The sequence below is a fragment of the Sphaerodactylus townsendi genome, linkage group LG06 (genome assembly GCF_021028975.2).
Source record: "Sphaerodactylus townsendi isolate TG3544 linkage group LG06, MPM_Stown_v2.3, whole genome shotgun sequence".
In the NCBI taxonomy this organism is placed as follows: domain Eukaryota; kingdom Metazoa; phylum Chordata; class Lepidosauria; order Squamata; family Sphaerodactylidae; genus Sphaerodactylus; species Sphaerodactylus townsendi.
Window position 1 is genome coordinate 45,980,416 of NC_059430.1, and position 18,239 is coordinate 45,998,654.

The window sequence follows — 18,239 nt, forward strand, 5'->3', positions numbered from 1 at the left end:
TTTGACTTTTTGAGTTAAACTATTATGTCAGTGCACCCAACTTGTGTCACGTCCTTCAAAAATTTATCTAGAAAATCCATGGGGAACAAACTTTTGTTTATGTTCTTTTGTGAAGAGCTCATGCATACCAGTGGTGCAATAAGAATTTATTTAGCTCATTTTTACAACACCTTCCTCAGAATAGGGCAGTATACATAGTCATCCCACCACCCACCTGCCCTGATTTTAACAACAATGCTCTGAAGTACATGAAGCTAAAAGACACCAATAAACTTTGTGAAGCAATTTGAATGAGGTCTCCAAAGTCCAACTATCTAACCATTACAAAACATAGGCTCCATAATATTAATCAACAGTGTTGCTGAAATGCAATATCAACAGCAATTACTTGAAAGCAGATTGACAAAGTTCTGGCAAGTATAGCCTTCATTAAAAAAACTAGTGCTGCATCATGAATGTGGGAAAGTTAGGTACTAAGTGAAGTACATTTCAATCTTATTTTTCTTCATGATTCCCCCCCCCTCACTTGAATCTTGAAATTCACAGTGAAATTTCAGCCATGAGCAGTACCTGAAATCACATGAGGAATTTCAAATCAAGACTTTCCTGCAGTGTTACCCAGGATGGAGATGCAGTCTCTCAATAAAGTGGGGAATATTAGCTCAGAGCAGGCTGCTTATTAATATTGTGAGAGGCTGGGTAGGAAATCTTTAATACCAATGTAAGCTCTTGGAAGAAGATCCATATAGAGGAGTATAAGGCAAATTTGACAATCTTTATTGTTGGGATAAGGGGTTCACAAGCACTCAGTTCAATGCAGCAAACACACACACACACAAACACACACACAGAGTTCCTAAGGTATAAATAGGTTGAAAGATAGGTCTGCAATAGAGGGGGATATGGGGGGTATGCGTAATACGACCTGATCACGACATGAAGAAGATCTGGGGTTCAGAGCAACAAGTTGGACACAGGGGGCAACACGTTGGACACAGTGACAAAGACGGAAAGGTGTCAATGACACTGAGCAATTAGACCTTTGGAAGGTAGGACATCTATAGGGTTAAGGACCACCTCTGGGAGGTGTCCAGACAGCCCCTGGCGGGTATCAGGAGGGCTTTGACCTTTGGGGACTAAATTTGGGATGGGCACTATAGAAGTTAAGAGAAGGAAGGTGATTCAGAATAATGGGAGAGACATTAAGTGGATGAGTGTAGCGGGGAGTTTTCCAGGTAGTTGATGAAATTATAGTAGAGAGACAATAGAATGCAAGCTAAAGTGGTCAGGAGAAGTTAGTCATAGAAGGGAGTATCTAGGTTAAGACAATCAGAGGAGGTAATGCAATCAGGGGTCCTTTTGTGGCTGGAATAGACATGGAGATAAGCATCCATCCTGCAGGGCTGCTGTATAGTGCTGAGGATACACCCTTCCTTGGGCATAGAGCTGAGAATGCACTGCTATGCCAAGCAGGCTGAGAACATCAGAGAACAAAGGAGTTTTCTGGCTTGTAGGGAGACCTGGCTATTGCCAGAGAACAGGCTCCCCATCTTTGCAAGGCCAGCATCACCCTTTAGGCTGGCAAGCGGGCAGGAACACTTGGGAACAAGCACCCCCCCCCCCTATGCCAGGGCAGTATGGTAACAGCAGCTTACCTTTAGAAAAGAATATGAAGAATTTCCAAGTGCAAAATAAAACACTTGTCACGCTCTATCTGTATATTAAGTCAAACTGGAACAACATTAAATGCATTACCATGACTGAAATGCTTCTGTAAATAATCAGCAACATTAGCATGATGCAACGTGAACTGAGAATTTGCACATACAGATTGGCCATTAAACCCAGGAAAAATCCTGGAGGGATGACGGCATGGAGGGCCACCCACTATCAGGGCCACTCTGGCCACAAGTGAGGGAAGGTCTCTCACTTCGTGCTGGGCAGTTGGCAGTTTCTGATGCTGTAACCTGGCAGTTCTTGTCCCATTCTGGGTGGAGAAGGAGGTGCTTGACCCCACCCCACCTCATATCATGTGGGAAAGTAGGTTCTTAGCCCTGCTGAGCCCCATATGGTAAAAGAGATGCTCAGCCAAGCTAGGAAGGGAAGATAGGGCAGACTTTTTCTACCTCTCTCCTTTGGAGATAGGGCTAGGGTGAGTAAAGTTGTGGCAATTTTTCATCTCAGTCCTCCCTTGCATACATGTGAGAAATCAGGCAGTTTTCATATGGATGTATTGCCCTGAAGCTATGAATGGGGGGATTATTTGAGAGATTTAAAGGCACTGAAATTATAGACAACAGTAAGAAAATGGTAATGGTAAATATACAAAGTCCTCTCAAAAGTTACTTCTGCAAACCTCTGTGTATCTTGAAAGTACAAACAGCTAGGGGTGTGGATGTTTGTGTTATCAATGTTGACTGAAACAGGAATGTCCACCCTTTCAACTATAACATACTTACTTCTGCCTACTTCTATGTGACCAGGGGTTGGCAACCTTACCTCTGCCAATTCAGATAAAGTACCCACTGGTGAACTAGGTGGTCAGTAAATGAATAGAATGTTCAGTTAAATCAAGAACAGAGAGCAAATAATCAGTGCCAGCAATACTTGGCACTGGAAGTATGTAAAAGGCAAAAGACTCACAGAGAATGGTAGCCCTACTACCCCTCTTTAGCCTCCAAATCAGAGTTAATGAAGGACTGCATAGCCAGGTAGAGTTATCTGACATAGATATGGTTTGTGGTTGATTCTGGCATATAAACTTGGACTAGAGTTGGCTGACCAAATCATTATCTTTGAAAAACAATCTTAAATATTTTACACACAAAGATATTTGAATATACTTTCTTAAATCACAGTATAATTTAATGCTTGTAGAGAATAGTCATCTGTTTTTCCTTTCAAGTGGATGAGTATTCCAGAGGATGAAAAACACAAAATTATCATATTCTGCTTTATAAAACATTACTCAAATCCTGTAATGTTTTCACATCATGAGCTATTAATAATTCAGTATAATTAATTCAAAACACTTCACTGTGTGAGCCAGAGATGGGGCCGGAGGGAGGGGGAGGGGGATGATGTATGTTCCAACGTTCAGTGGTGGAATTGAATATGGAAAACAAGGACTAGATAAAAAGCTGTCATCACTTATTTTGAGAGCTATTCACCTATTTTGAACTTGATATACATTTTGTGTTTTAAGACTTTTAACTTACTTTACAGGCTCGAATGTAAACTTTGCCTTTGCAAGCAAATTGTTTAACATAATTATAGTTGTTTGTCAGTCCTAAGAAGGAAAAGAACAAATTAATCAAATGTAGGAGCAAAAGACAAAAAACGAAAAGAGCACAATGATCAAATACAAGAAATGTTCTACACACAGTCTTTAATATTCAGCAACAACTTTCCAAACTGCAGAGATTCAGTATCAAACAAGAAGGCTGTTTTCTGCCTGTAAGGCTTGCCCTCTTGTGTCAGCAGTGATGTCACTGATGGGGGAACGGTCAGGTGCCCTGCATATGCTTTCAAGCATTTTCTTCTCTGATGTGCAAAGCGATAGTCATTATTTAATGCATGTCTCCAGTTCCAGGGCTCAATCCTGGCTTTTGCAATGAACAAATGAAACTTGTATTCAAGATGATTCTCTAGTTCTGGTTACCTATTGTTCACTTACGCCTGACTTGAAAATGCACCTTGTTCCCTTGTGATGTACCATTCTGAGTTCGTACTTTCCCCCCACCATTTCCATATATTTCAACGTATGCCATCACTCTTTATTTCTAATACATAGCCAAGAAGATACTAGTGGGCTTGGAGTGCCAAAGGTTCCCTTTGTAGCATACTGCTACAACTTATTTATTTAATTCACTTTTATCCTGCCCTAATGGGGACCCAAATAACATGGGCTGCCAGGTATGGCCTGGAATGGTATGGCAACCAGCAGGAAATGGGGGTGGGGGGAGAGCAGGAATAATAAAGACTTTTGATCCAATGTCCAGAGTCCGCTTATTGATAACAGCAAGTACCTGGCTTTCAGAAAGCCAGTTCTGCCAGAACATGAAAATACAGTTGCCTTTATTTCCCCAGAGTTCCCACCATAAATCCCCCTTCCCTGTTTCCCATGGAATGTGAGAATAACACAATGGAAAGGCAGATGTTTGGGAGTTGAGCATCTCAATGCCAGAGCAGTGATAGTTCTCAGCCACATGCCACCTCCTCCTGGTAGGAAGGTGCCAGGGTCGCTCCTAGTTAGATACAGTTACCAGCATCAAAGGAAAGCAATAGGAAAGGAAAAGGTCCAATAACATATCAGAAGGTGAAGATGGTTGTCCTCTCCCCTCCCCACGACCAGGTGTGAGTCCTCGCACCCAATTCCACCTCTTGGATGGCGGAGGAAAACACATCCTGACATTTGCTTATCTAGAGCAATCTTGTTTGCTTATCTTGTTTGCTTTTCTTGTGTTTTGAGTGTACCCAATTTATCATTATGTTTGTGTCAAAGGTTGTCATCATGTGGGGATGAAGATTCCCCCTCCCCCACACAATTCGGTCAGCCAGTTTCCACCTGCCAATCAACTGAGCATCAGTGAGCAGCAGCTGCAATGACTTGGAAGTCTCATACAATAAATAGGCATATCGGAACACTACAAGTGATCCCCCTCCTCTATTTTATCTCACTGCTCACTTCTCTCCATGGAGAGAATTGTCCATTTATTCTCACACTCAGCTTCCTTTTATTTAACCAATTTTTAATCCATAAGAGAACCCATCCTCTTATCCCATGACCGCTAAGATTCCGCAAAAGTTTTTAGTAAGGAACCCTGCCTTATGAATGTTCAATTATATAAATATTTGTTGTTTCCTTCTTTACAAGCTGGAGAAAATAAGTAATGTACCCTTCAGTTGGATCCACCTTAGAAAGGAGCAGTTGCATGACTGTCACCTGAAATTGTGTAAACTGTTGCATTATTGGATTCCTCAGAACCTAATATAATTTTTATTTATTTTATTCAACTTAATAATTTACCCTCCCTGGTCCAAGCCAGACTTAGGGTGACTAGCATACATAATTAAAATCATGATAATGTATATAATTACAATTAAAACATTCCAACATAAAACTCTTTAGATTGTGGTGAGTCAGTACTCCACCCATGTAGACTTATACTCATGTCACAGGAGGGGGAATAGGATCATGCTCCTCTGATACTGGAATGAACTGGTATGCATCATGACTACTATCTATTTTAGCTAGTTACTACAGATAGTCCTGTCCTCCATGAACATGTTCACACCCCTCTTAAAGCCTTACCAAGTTGGCAGCCATCATCACATCCTGGGGAAGGGAGCTGCACTATTTAACTATGTGTTGTATGAACTATGCATTGTGATTTTGTAACAAGCAGATAACATGGCGATTTTGAGTTCCAAAGCAGAGGTTTATCTAAGATGTCTAGCAGGGTTTGGTGGAAGAGACTAGAGAAACATGCGCTCTATTGAGCCTGAATCAAGTAATGAGGAATTAATCAGTGGATGTGTATAGAGGAAGACTATTAACAGACAATGACGTAGTTGGAGCTCCTTGCCCTTTGCAGCACTATAGCCAGGAAGGCATCAAATTGCACAATCTGGAAAATTGATTCATCGCACCTATATTTTTTCCTAAAATAGAATTTTTAGACATCTTGGACAAAATAGAATTCTGGTCATTAAAGTATGCATTAATTTAAATGCATCAATTTTAAATATTTATATCCTGTAGTCTCAATTTGGCCTTACAACAGGACTATGATGTAATTGCTAGTTGCTAGTTTGAGAAATTGCTGGTTTTGTATTCATTTCTGTGAAGTCAACTTTCATATCAGCTCCACTGAGCTAGTTAGGCTGACTACAATACAGTTTGTAAAGCATAGCGGATGTTGACCCATCCTGTTTCAAGCCATGATGTTCATTGTTTAAGTGCCAATTGTCATATTCTAATTTTTGTGTATGAACTATTGTATTCCAGTACAAAAAGCTTACATGTGCACAAATGGTCTCATTAATATATAGTAGCATCAATGAGGGAGTCAACTCTGGCTGGGAAATTTTGGAGATTTGGAGCTGGAACCTGGATAAGGTGGAGTTCGGGGCTAGGATATCCCTCAATGGAATATACCCTCCAAAGCAGCCATTTTCTACAGGGGAACTGAACTCTGTAGTCTGGAGATCAGTTGTAATTCTGAGAAATCTCCTGGTACCACCAACAAGTTGCTTACTCTAAAGCCAACAAATTTCTTCTGCATTTGTTAGAATGAAAGATACTCATGCACAAACAGTCTTAAGTTACATTATGTACACTTTGCTTGCAGGTATATTTCTGTGTTAAAAATAACATATCTCTCAGAATTGATAGTTATTATTTTTATTATTATTATTTATTATATTTATAAACCACCCTCCCCCGAAGGGCTCAGGGCGGCGAACAAACAAATAGATAGAGCACAAATAAAATCAAATGTTTAAATAGTTATTAAATATGGCTCTATATGTTAAAATCGACCCCCATTAAAATGCAGCATCTATCAAAATTACCGATGGCGTCCTACTCGTAGTCCCCTAAGAAAAGAGGGGGGGAAGAAAGAAGAGGAAGGGGGAACGGCAGGGTCCACAGATTTTAGAAAGAGGGGGGGCATCAGCGGCCGGGCTCCCCAAAGGCCCGGTGGAACAGCTCCGTCTTGCAGGCCCTGCGAAATTCATTAAGATCCCGCAGGGCCCGCGTAGCTGGAGGTAGAGCGTTCCACCAGGCAGGGGCCAGAGCTGTAAAGGCTCTGGCCCGGGTGGAGGCCAGCCGCATCATTGAAGGGCCAGGGATCACCAGTAAATTTGCCTCTGCTGAGCGCAGAGGCCGATTTGGGACATATGGGGCAAGACGGTCCTGTAGGTACGAGGGTCCCAGGCCGCGCAAGTTCATTGAAGAATAGCTTGGGTATGTATTATATAGTCAGTGGCAGAAAATACAGTGCAATAGATGGTTCAGTCCTGCACTTGTTCACAAGTGAAAAGCTGATGATACATATATCTCCCAAGAAAAAGTGGTAGATAGAAACTCATACTTTATCCTCAGGTAGGTGGCTTTTCCTCAGTTTTTATACAAAGTAGCCATATTTAAAACCCAATTAATTCCCCAATATGCCAGTCATCTGGACTCAGGAGAAATTTAGCCACTTGACTAAGGATTACCATTTGCTCACTTCTGTCACTCCTGTCATTCTACCTGTTGCATTCTGGTCTAAAAAACTAAAATCTAAATAAATATAAAAATATAAAAGCAGGAGCTGTGGTGATTCATACCATCATTACCTGTGCAACTCTAAACAGGGCAACCCATGTTCTTTGTGCTATTTCAAATCAGGAAACTGGCACTGCTGGGGTGGGAGGCAGAGCTGGCCCTGATCTGAATTGGGTTTCCACTTACTTGGGAAATGGATTTCCAGCTACATGACATCTGGCTGTTGGTATGAGAATCAAGTTAGGAAAACCAAGATGCAATTCTCAAAAACTTATGTTGCCTAGATTGCACCTGAGATTATGAGTCTGTGCATACTTTTTTGTGAACAAAGTACCATTCAGTGAAGGGCTTAATAAGCATTCATAAAACTATGAGTATGAGTATACTATAACAGTATGAGGAAAACCAGAAAGTCAGGCTTCATTGCTGCTAAAATCAGAGTTCTTGCAATCACAAATATGTACTCTGCTCTGAAACTGCACTACACTGGACCACTTTGTTTTAGATTTCTGTGATCCTAGTTCTATTACACTGTTTATTAGAAGTTTCATCTTGTTGATTGCATTAACCTACACTGTGTATTCCACCCAGAATCTCAGTGTTAAAGGTGAAGTATAATTAAGGCAAAGAAATAATTGCTCACCTAATTAGACTCCCTTCCCTGTTTTCTCCTATAACTAGCCTAGAGTTTTGCCGTTCAATCCATTCATTTCTAATACATGTAAGAAATCTATGACATATTCATACAGTAAAAGGCTCGTTGGCTACAACACAATTAAGGTATGATAGTTTTCCATGTCCAATTTGCATATTCATACTTTGTTTAACCTTTATAGACCCCCAGCCCTCTGCCTATATTTTGTATTCAGATTGTTATATTGTAGTTACCCTCCCAAACCTCTTTAACCTTACTCAGTGATTTTCATGCAATTGATGGGCCTCACAGTTTTATTTTTTGTTTTATTTAAAACATGTGAGCACTGAGAAGGAACCTTCATATGTTGCTCTGGAGATTTTAATATTCTACACTGTACTCCACATTTGTCTCAATTTTCAAATGGTATTGATGTCACAGTACTATGTAAACTCCTTGAAGTACCCCATTAACAGTTTTGGGAAGGTGAACAGTTATTCATTCTCATTTTTCTAGTCCTTCTCTAGGTTTACAAATTACTTATCCTAGGGTTGCCAACGTTAAACTCCTGTGTTTGGGGGCTTCTTTCCCGATATCCCATAATGACTTGCATGCTGAAAGCTTAGCATATCAGCTGATACATTTCTGAGATCTGAGAAAAGGTATTATCAGATTATTTTTCAAACAATATTAAAACATACTAAACATAAACTATGCTGAATTTATTTCTTTACTTAGAAAACAATTTTGCTGTCCCTCCATGTAAACCTGCTTTACAAAATAAAATAAAAGTACAAAATATTAACAGTAGTTAACCAGCATTTTTTTTTAAAAAAAAACTTATGTGTCTTCCGCACTGCAACAGTGCGGGGGTGCATCGGCATAAACAATGCCAACGCACCCCCTGGGACCGTTCACATGGATGGTCCCAGGAGGGTGGCAGACGGTGGCGCAGCCTTCGCACAGGCTGTGCCGTCGCCAAACGCCTACCTTGTCTCCTGGCTTCCAGCTCGTCGCAGAAGCCAGGGGACACGCCCCCGCATCCTGGAACGACGGCTCTGGAGTTGCAGGCCAGGGGGGCATGTCCCCTGGCCTCTGCGACAAGCCAGAAGCCAAGAGACAAGGTAGGCGTTCAGGAAAGGGGGGGAAATGGCGCCTTCCAGCTGCTGCCGTTCGCACAGCAGCGTTTGGAAGCCGCTGTTTCCGAAATACCTTGCTCAGGGACCAAGGTTCGGCAACAGCGGCTTCGCACCGCTCGGAGGTTGCGAAGCTGCTGCTGCTGCGATGTGGTGGTGGCGGACGTGCGAACCCCTCCCCATGGACGCTGTTTTTAGCGTCCCTGGGACGCTGTATTCCGTCCATGCAGAAACAGCCTTAGTCAAAGCAAAAAGCCCAAATCATTGAACTGCTTAAAACAAATCACACTTTTCAGGCTAAAAACACACCATACAAATCTCTTTTTAAAAATCAACCCCTTAATTAACATATAGTATATACCTGACCAGTTCCAGTACTAATGTATTGTCGAAGGCTTTCACGGCTGGAATCACTGGGGTGCTGTGTGGTTTCCGGGATATATAGCCATGTTCTAGCAGCATTCTCTCCTGACATTTCACCTGCATCTGTGGCTGGCATCTTCAGAGGATGTTCAGATCCTCTTCAGATGCCAGCCACAGATGCAGGCGAAACGTCAGGAGAGAATGCTGCTAGAACACGGCCATACAGCCCGGAAACCACATAGCACTCCAGTTCCGGTACTGTTTGTACTAATTAAACCTACAGCACCCGTATAACAGTTTCTGTTCTATTCTAATACTATTATTAAACTTTTACTTTTTTTCCTCAAGTGGGAACTGCAAGAAATTATGGGAGGCATCTCATTTCCCCTCCTGCACCATTTCCTTTTTCCCTTTCCTAAAAACCCCCATAGGTTCTTCCCTTTTCCCAACTGCCTGTCCTCCTAGGGTTGCCAACAATAGATTGCTCAGCTACAGAGATCAGTTCCCTAGGGTTTCTAGCTCCAAGTTGGGAAAATCCTGCACATTTGAAACTGGAGCCTGGGGACAGTGAAATATGAGGAGGGAAGTAGTCTCCACAGGATATAAGGCCATAGAGTATTATCAGATTATTTTTCAAACACTATTTTCTTCAGGAGAATTTATAAGTTGTAATTCCAGGTGATCGCTAGCCCCCATTTGGATGTTTGCAACTCTAGTTCCCATGGAAAAAAATGACTGCTTTGGAGGGTGGAGTTTGTTTGTTTGTTTGTTTGTTTGTTTGTTTATTTATTGTCTGTCTGTCTGTCTGTCTGTCTGTCTGTCCGTCCGTCCGTCCGTCCGTCCGTCCGTCCGTCCGTCCGTCCGTCCGTCCGTCCGTCTGTCTGTCTGTCTGTCGTCTATTTACTACTTGCCCTCCCCTGAAGGGCTCAGGGTGACATAAACAAAATATAATAACAGTATTTAAAAGCTTAACTATACAGTACTTAAAAACAAAGACATAGATGGTGATATAAAACCCTCCCTCACCCCCCCCGAGCTTACTGAAAACCAGGATTATGGAACATACTTCAGCCCAGCTGGTCAAATGCCTGGCGGAACAGGTCCGTATTACAGGCTCGCGAAAGCTTGACAAGTCTTGCAGGGCCCTGGTCTCTTTTGGGAGCCTGTTCCACCAGAGGGGGGGGGCAGGACTGCAAAGGCCCTGGCCCTAGTGGAGGCCAGCCAGACATGTTTCAGGCCAGGGACCTCCAGTAGGAACCCCTTAAAAGATTGGAGGGTTGTAATGGGGCAATATGGGGAGATGCGGTCCAGCAAGTATGCAAGTCCAAGGCTGCTTATAGCCTTAAAGGTTAAAACCAATACCTTGAACATGACCTGGAACTCAATGGGCAGCCAATGAAGATGGTACAGGACCAGGGTGATCTGGTCCTGGCTGGCTGGATTTCCCCATAAGGAGTCTGACTGCTGCATGTTTCATGAGTTTTAATTTCTGGATCACAGTCAAAGGCAGGCCAGCATATAGTAAGTTACAAAAGTCAGGCCTGGAGGTGATCATTGCATGGATGACTGTGGCTAAGTCTGTATGGGAGAGGTTCGGTGCCAGTTGCTGTGCCTGATGCAGGTGATGAAATGCTACCCAGTCCGTTTGAGCCACCTGGGCCTCAAGCGATAGTGACGGGTCCAGGATGACACCCAGACTTTGAATGGACGAGGCCAAGTGCAATGCCTTGCTGTCTAGCATAGGCAGGCAAAAGTCCACCAGACACTCTCCACAGCCCAGCCACAGCACCTCTGTCTTCGTAGGGTTTAACTTCAGCCAGCTCATTCTCAACCAACCAGCAACAACTTCCAAACATCACTGGAGAGCTCCATGGGCTGAAGACGGGCTGCCCTCCTTCGTGAACATGAACTGGGTGTCATCTGCATATTGGTGGCACCACAGCCCAATACTCTGGACCAAACTTACAAGGGGGTGCATGTAGATATTAAAAAGCATCAGGGAGAGGATCGCCCCCTGCGGCACCCCACAAACCATAGGGCAATGTTGGGAGTTCTCTCCCCCCAATGCCACCTGCTATCCACAGTCAGCCAACCCAAGGTTGACCCCCGAATCCTGATATCGGCGAGGCAGTGGACCAAAAGGTCGTGATCTACCATATCAAACAATGTGGTGAGATCTAACAGCACCAGCAGCGCTGAACCACCTCTGTCCAAATGGAACAGGAGTTCATCCATAACAGTGACCAGTACCTTCTCAGTCCCATGGTTAGCGCAGAAACTGGACAGGAAGGGATCCAATGTATCTGCTTCATCCAGGATTCTCTGGTGCTGATCCACCACCACTTGCTCAATTACCTTCCCCAGAAACAACCATGGCATTATACCTTTCTAACAAGGATGTAGGTAAGGGGGGGGTTCTCGGGTTCAGACCCCCTCATTGCATGTCCGAAGCTCTGCCCCCCGTTCGTGGGTTTTTTGTATTTTAAAGTGTTTTTTGGTTTTTGGTCTGCAGGGGGGCGTGCAATTTTTAGGATAGAGGCACCAACATTTCAGGCTATTGTCAGGTGACACTCCTGATGATACCAGCCAAGTTTGGTGAAGTTTGGTTCAGGGGTTCCAAAGTTGTGGACCCCCAAAATGGGTGCCCCATCCCCCATTGTTTCCAATGGGAGCTAATAGTAGATGGGTCTACCCATTTGAGAGTCCATAATTTTGGACCCCCTGAACCAAACTTCACCAAACATGGGTAGTGTCATCAGGAGAGTCTCCCAAAGATACCCTGAAAGTTTGGTGTTGCTAGCTTAACAATTGTACTCCTGACAGCAGGCACCCCCCAAATTTCCCCAGATTCTCTTTTTAAATCCACCCCCTTCGGCATGGATTTAAAGGGAGAATCTGAGGTCCCCAGTTTAAACATTGAAAGTAATGTTGTTTCAGGGTGGGGGATAATCCACCCCCGAACAGCATCACTTTCAATATTGTTTTATCTGGAAACCTCAGATTCTCCCATTAAGGTGGATTTAAAAGGAGAATCTGGGCTCCCTAATTTAAACACCATTGAAAGTGATGCTGTTTGGAGGTGGATTCCAGCATCACAGCAGTCGCCCATGGGGAGGGGGGTTGCGCAAACCTCACATTTTGCACTGAGCTCCATTTTCCCTAGCTACCCCTCTGCCTGGAGGGGAGAGAGAAGGGACTTCCGGCTGCCAGCTGAGAGCCCAACCGGTGGGGGAGGCAGGGCAGGCGGGTCACGGGAGTCTGCCATCCCTTGCCTCAGAGAGCTGCTTTTATAAGCACTTAGGCTGGGGGTGGGGCTTGGGGAGGCGTGGCCACACCCCCAGAGGCAGGTGGGGGCGTGGCCTCACCCCCGAACCCCCCCATAAAAAATCTATACCTACGTCACTGCTTTCTAATGTCTTTTCTGATGCTGCACATGGGTCAAGCCCACTTCCATGGTAAGGAACTCTCAAAGACTTTTGGTGTGGCACCTCGCTTCCCCTGTATCCTCCTTCCCACACTACTTGCTCTTACCCTCTTTTTAGCAACTTTCCATACCTTCTTTCCTTTCTTTGCCTCATTCGCTCTTTCTCAGACATTCACTAACCTACCTTTTATCTGCATCCCATCAGGCTTGTAGAAAGATCTGTCTTGCTCATTCACAGTTCAAGCCAGTGGATTTAAGAATTCAAAGGTGCTGTTAACGATTAGAATGTAAGATACTTGTAGAAGATCTTTGATTTAAACAAACAGGATATTAGTTACAGTTATGTAACTAGAACATGAAAGGACTGGCATATTAGAGGACTGGCAATTTTTTTAAAAAATTATGGAGAATATAGCATACAGTTTGGACTTTTTTCTTATGGTGCCAATTAATATGGCACTTGCTTTCCTGCAATGTGATGAACTAAAAAAATGTTTGAATTGGATGGTGGAAAGCCAGAGAGAATCCCCTAGACTCTGCAATTCTTCTGATTGATCATTTTGCCCTCCCTGTGTTGGCAAGAAGTATCCATATACTATCAGTCAGGTCTTTCTCTAACAGATGGCTCTTTTTAATACTCAGGACCCAATCTGGTAATACCCTTTAATATGCTTTAGCCCGATGAATACCCAAGACAAGCGAGTGAATTCATTCACATACTCGAAAGAAAAATATGAGAAAAAAGTTAGAAGCAATACTTTTCTGAGACTGTCTGGCATTCCCATCAATCAGCAGATATGTCCTCATCAATCAGAACATAGCTTTCTCCAAAATGAACAGTATATGCAGAAACAAACAAACTTTTATGTTATCAGAAAGTAAAGGAGTCAGCTCTGTATTGTTTTGTGAACAAACTCTCCGGGAGAAAGATTATGCATTTCTTTTTAATTAAAACACTGGGTGTCTTTCAGGTTTTGTTAGGAAAGTGTCCTACCTCTGATTAGCTGAGGCCTGTGCTGAGGAGTTAATTTGACATGTAACATATTTTTCATGAGATAACCGTCACAGAATATTATTTGCCATAGCTGTCTTTACACTGCCTCTGGGGCCTACAAAAAAGTAATGGATTATTCTTGAAGCAGCATCTTTTCTAGGAAATACATCTGCATAACAGCTCCAAAACTAACTAAAATAATGTCAAATTGCGTGTGTATGAGAGAAAACTAGGGCCCCTTCTGCACATACAGAATAATACACTTTCAATCTACTTTCAATGTACTTTGCAGCTGTGCAGAATAACAACATCCACTTGCAAACTATTGTGAAAGTGGATTGAAAGTGCATTATTCTGTATGTGCAGAAGGGACCTAAAAGAAACAGATTAAAAAGTTGCACTGCTGTAATATACATGGAGCAACAATAAAATTCAATCATAAGTTTATTTCAAAGAGAAATGTTTGAGAATGACATAGAGAAAGTTACTGATTACGAGTAGCATGCTTCATGATATCATAGTTAAAAGGCTTGGCAGAAGAAATCTCAGCATTAATGGTGTGTTTTTGAGGGCAAGATATTAAAACAAAGTTTTTAATGATAGCGTATGGAGTTAACTGCTCTCATGTCTAACACAAGGTTAAATGCTGTTGTCTTTAGGCAACAATTTTTTCCACAGAAGAACAAAAGCAGAAATGGAAAGCCATAAAGGCACATCAGAGAAAGCTTTATAGCTGTTTTGTCTTGCCTTTTCCTGCCCTTCACTGTTTAAACATATTGAGTCTAAAAATGCTGGACTTTGGAGCTCGTTATAAAATGTTACCAGTAATCTAAACTGATTTTTTTCATTGCTAGCTATTTTAAGTCTTATATAGTACTGCTGTTTTAGATACGCACAGAAGTAGGTTCAGCCAGTCATGAGATCATAAAACCTTAAAATGATGCCTCTTCCACCACTTTCAGTTTATCTCAGGTAACTCTGAGGAAAATTACTTATTCATGTATTTTATTGAAAAACATTTTTGTTTAATATCATAGCTGCCAGTTCTTTATCTGATTAAATAGCCCTTCTGCAGATTTTTGTGAGGGGGTAGCCAGTTTCCTACAGGGTACTATAAACCTTCGCCTTGTTAGGAACAAATATCAATTTTAGGTACTGTAAAATTGCGCCCAGACGTGCACAGGACACGTCGTGGAATTAAAATGGGCTGCAGCCCTTTTTATTATTATTAAGGCAGAAGCTGGGCAAGCAAGAGGAGCCATCCGTTTAGCAGGTGGTCAGCACCACTGGCTGACCACCGAGCTCCCAGACCACCCGCACTGCCACCTTGCAAACTTTACTGCGGGCCATGTCCACTTTCCTCAGTTCCCTGGCACCTATCCACAGCAGACTTGGGAGGAGGCGGTACCAAAATAATTTAACGTCCGTTAGAAGCTCCATCACCTCATGGATACTGGCCGCCATCCGTAAGGACAGTTCCATGCCCTTTAAAGATGGGAGGTCATTCTTGCCAAGTTGGATGACAATCCCCTGGGGTACACCAAACCTCTGAAGGGCATCCCGGATAGTGGGCAACAGGTACTCCCAGCACATACCCCACTGGCCCAGCCAAACAATGTCCACATGCTTTCCAAGGCTCCAGGCAGATGAGAGGGCATACTGGCCCACCCAGTAGACAATACTGTGCCTGATGATCCAGATCCAGGTTCATCTGTTTTGCGACTCTGCATAGACATTAAAACAACAGGTGAGATCTCACGTATGATTTATAAGCTGCCAACGACCCACTGCCTGGATTTGCTCCGAGGAACGGCCCTTGCAGGCTGCTGAAGTGGCAGCGCCAATCCTAAATGAATGAAAGGCAAACTCCCACTGGAGGGAGGCCAAGCCCACCAATGCCCATGTGTAAAACAGCAGCCAGTTAATGTTGGGCCAAGGAGCTACCATCCTGATGCATCAAGAATAAGCCTTGCACTGGTGAGCGCTCGGCCATATAGGCCAGAATTATAGCTACAGGGCAAACTTTTTCTCCCCAGAGGAGAGAAAAACCCAAGTGCCCCGTCAAAGCTGATCTGTCTTAGAGGAAGCCAGCCAGACGTAAATGCCTCCATCCCCAACCGTTACGTCAGAGGATGGCCAGTGCGGTGCCTAGAGGGAGCAACCAACTCGCTAGCCCTGAATGCCCCAAAGAACGCCAGCGTAAAACCTGCATGAAATAAGGTGACTTCAAAGGGGGAAGCACAGAAGACGGATGGATTGAAGGAGGCAGTGGTCCACCCACTCTTGAAAAGACCATCGTTAGATCCTGGATATCTGGCCAATTACTGCCCCGTTTTGAATCTTTTGTTTTTGGGGAAGGTAATTGAGAGAGTGGTGTTGGAGCAGCTCCAGGGTTTCCTGGAGGACACATTGGCTTTTGATCCCTTCCAGTCCAGCTTCCGTGCTGGGCATGAGACAGAGACTGTTCTCGTCGCCACCACAGATACGCTCCGTATGCATCTTGACCGAGGTGGATCAGCGCTGCTGGTATTATTAGATCTTACCGCAGCATCTGACATGGTTGACCACACTCTTTTGATCCACTGTCTGGCTGTTTCCAGAATTCAGGGCACAGTCCTTCAGTGGATTGCCTCGTTTCTCCGGGATCAAAGCCATCAAGTGTGGTGTGGGAACCAGGCCTCCCAGAAGTGCCCATTTCATTGCGGTGTGCCCCAGAGGGCGTTGTTATCCCCACTGTTATTTAACATCTATATGCAACCATTTGCTCAGCTGGTATGGAGTTTTGGCCCGATCTGCCATCAATATGCTGATGACACTCAGCTCATTCTGTTGATGGAGAGGGGAACGGTTGCTGCCCCTGCAGTTCTACAGCATTGTTTGGAGGCGGTTGCTGATTAGTTGCAGCAGAGCAGGTTAAAGCTGAATCCATCGAAGATGGAGTTCCTTTGGCTGGGCCGGGGGGGGGGGGTTGGGGATTTCCAGCCGCCGGTGTGGGAGGGGGTCTCATTGGCACCAACCCCCTCTGTTCGCAGCCTGGGTGTCCACCTGGATTCGTCTCTCTCGATGGAGACACAGGTGGCTCATGTAACCCACGTTGCATTTTTCCATCTTCGTCAGGCCTGGTGGTTGGCTCCCTTCCTCTCTCAAGCGGACCTAGCCACTGTGATCCATGCAATGGTCACCTCCAGGTTAGACTATTGTAACTCGCTCTGCATGGGCCTTCCCTTGCACATGATCTGGAAATTGAAGCTGGTCCAACATGCAGTGGCTTGGTTGCTCACAGGAGGTGCCTTTAGAGATCATATTTTGCCTGTGCTGCACCGCCTGCATTGGCTCCTGGTTGAGTTCCGAATCATTTTCAAGGTGCTGGTACTAACCTTTAAGGCCTTAGGTGGCTTGGGACCCTTGTACCTTCGGGACTGACTTACCCCACATGTCCCGGTTCGGCCTCTGCATTCAGTGGAGCCTGGAGGCCAATTTGCTGGTGGTCCCCAGCCCCTTAATGATGCAGCTGGCCTCCACTTGGGCCAGGGCCTTTACGACTCTGGCCCCTGCCTGGTGGAACTCTCTTCCTCCATCTGTCCAGGCCCTGTGGGATCTTGGTGAATTCCACAGGGCCTGTAAGACCGAATTGTTCCACTGAGCTTTCGGAGAGGCCAGCCACTGATGTGGCACCCCCCCTTAGAGGGTCCCCCTTGGTGGTCCCCATAACATCTGTGGGACCTATCGCTCCCCTCTCTTGGGAGGGTTTAGTGGTTGGGCGCCATATATTGTACACTGGAACGCTGTTTTAATAGGGCTTTTAGCTGTTTTAATCTTAATAGAGCCATACAGGGCGGGATGATGATGATGATGATGATGATGATGATGATGATGATGATGATGATGATGATGATGATGATGATGATGATATCCCCAGTGACAGCAGGGTAATTGAAAAAGAACACAAGAAGGTCACTAGATACTGTGATTTGAAAAACGAACTTCAGCGTCTATGGCACAAAGCAGCTGAGGTTGTCCCAGTGATAATCGGTATGCTGGGCGCCATCCCAAAAAATCTACTACTACTACTACTACTACTACTACTACTACTACTACTACTACTACTACTACTACTACTACTACTACTACTACTACTACAATCTTTTATCCACCATACCAAAATATTTTATCCACCATATCTTCTTTTTGTAATCCTTCTTGTTTTTTCACAGATCTCTCCAAAATGGAAAAGTTGCATTTTTTTCCTGGTTTTTTGCTTTCCACATTGATCTTTGTGTTGAAGCTTTGGCAGAAATGCCATTGGTCTGCTCAAAATTGCTGATTTTGTCTGTACTGGATGTTTTTTGCTTCATATCTTTCCATTTTTCTCTCTGTGGCTGTTGTTTGTTGTTTGGTACTCTCCAGCATATCTT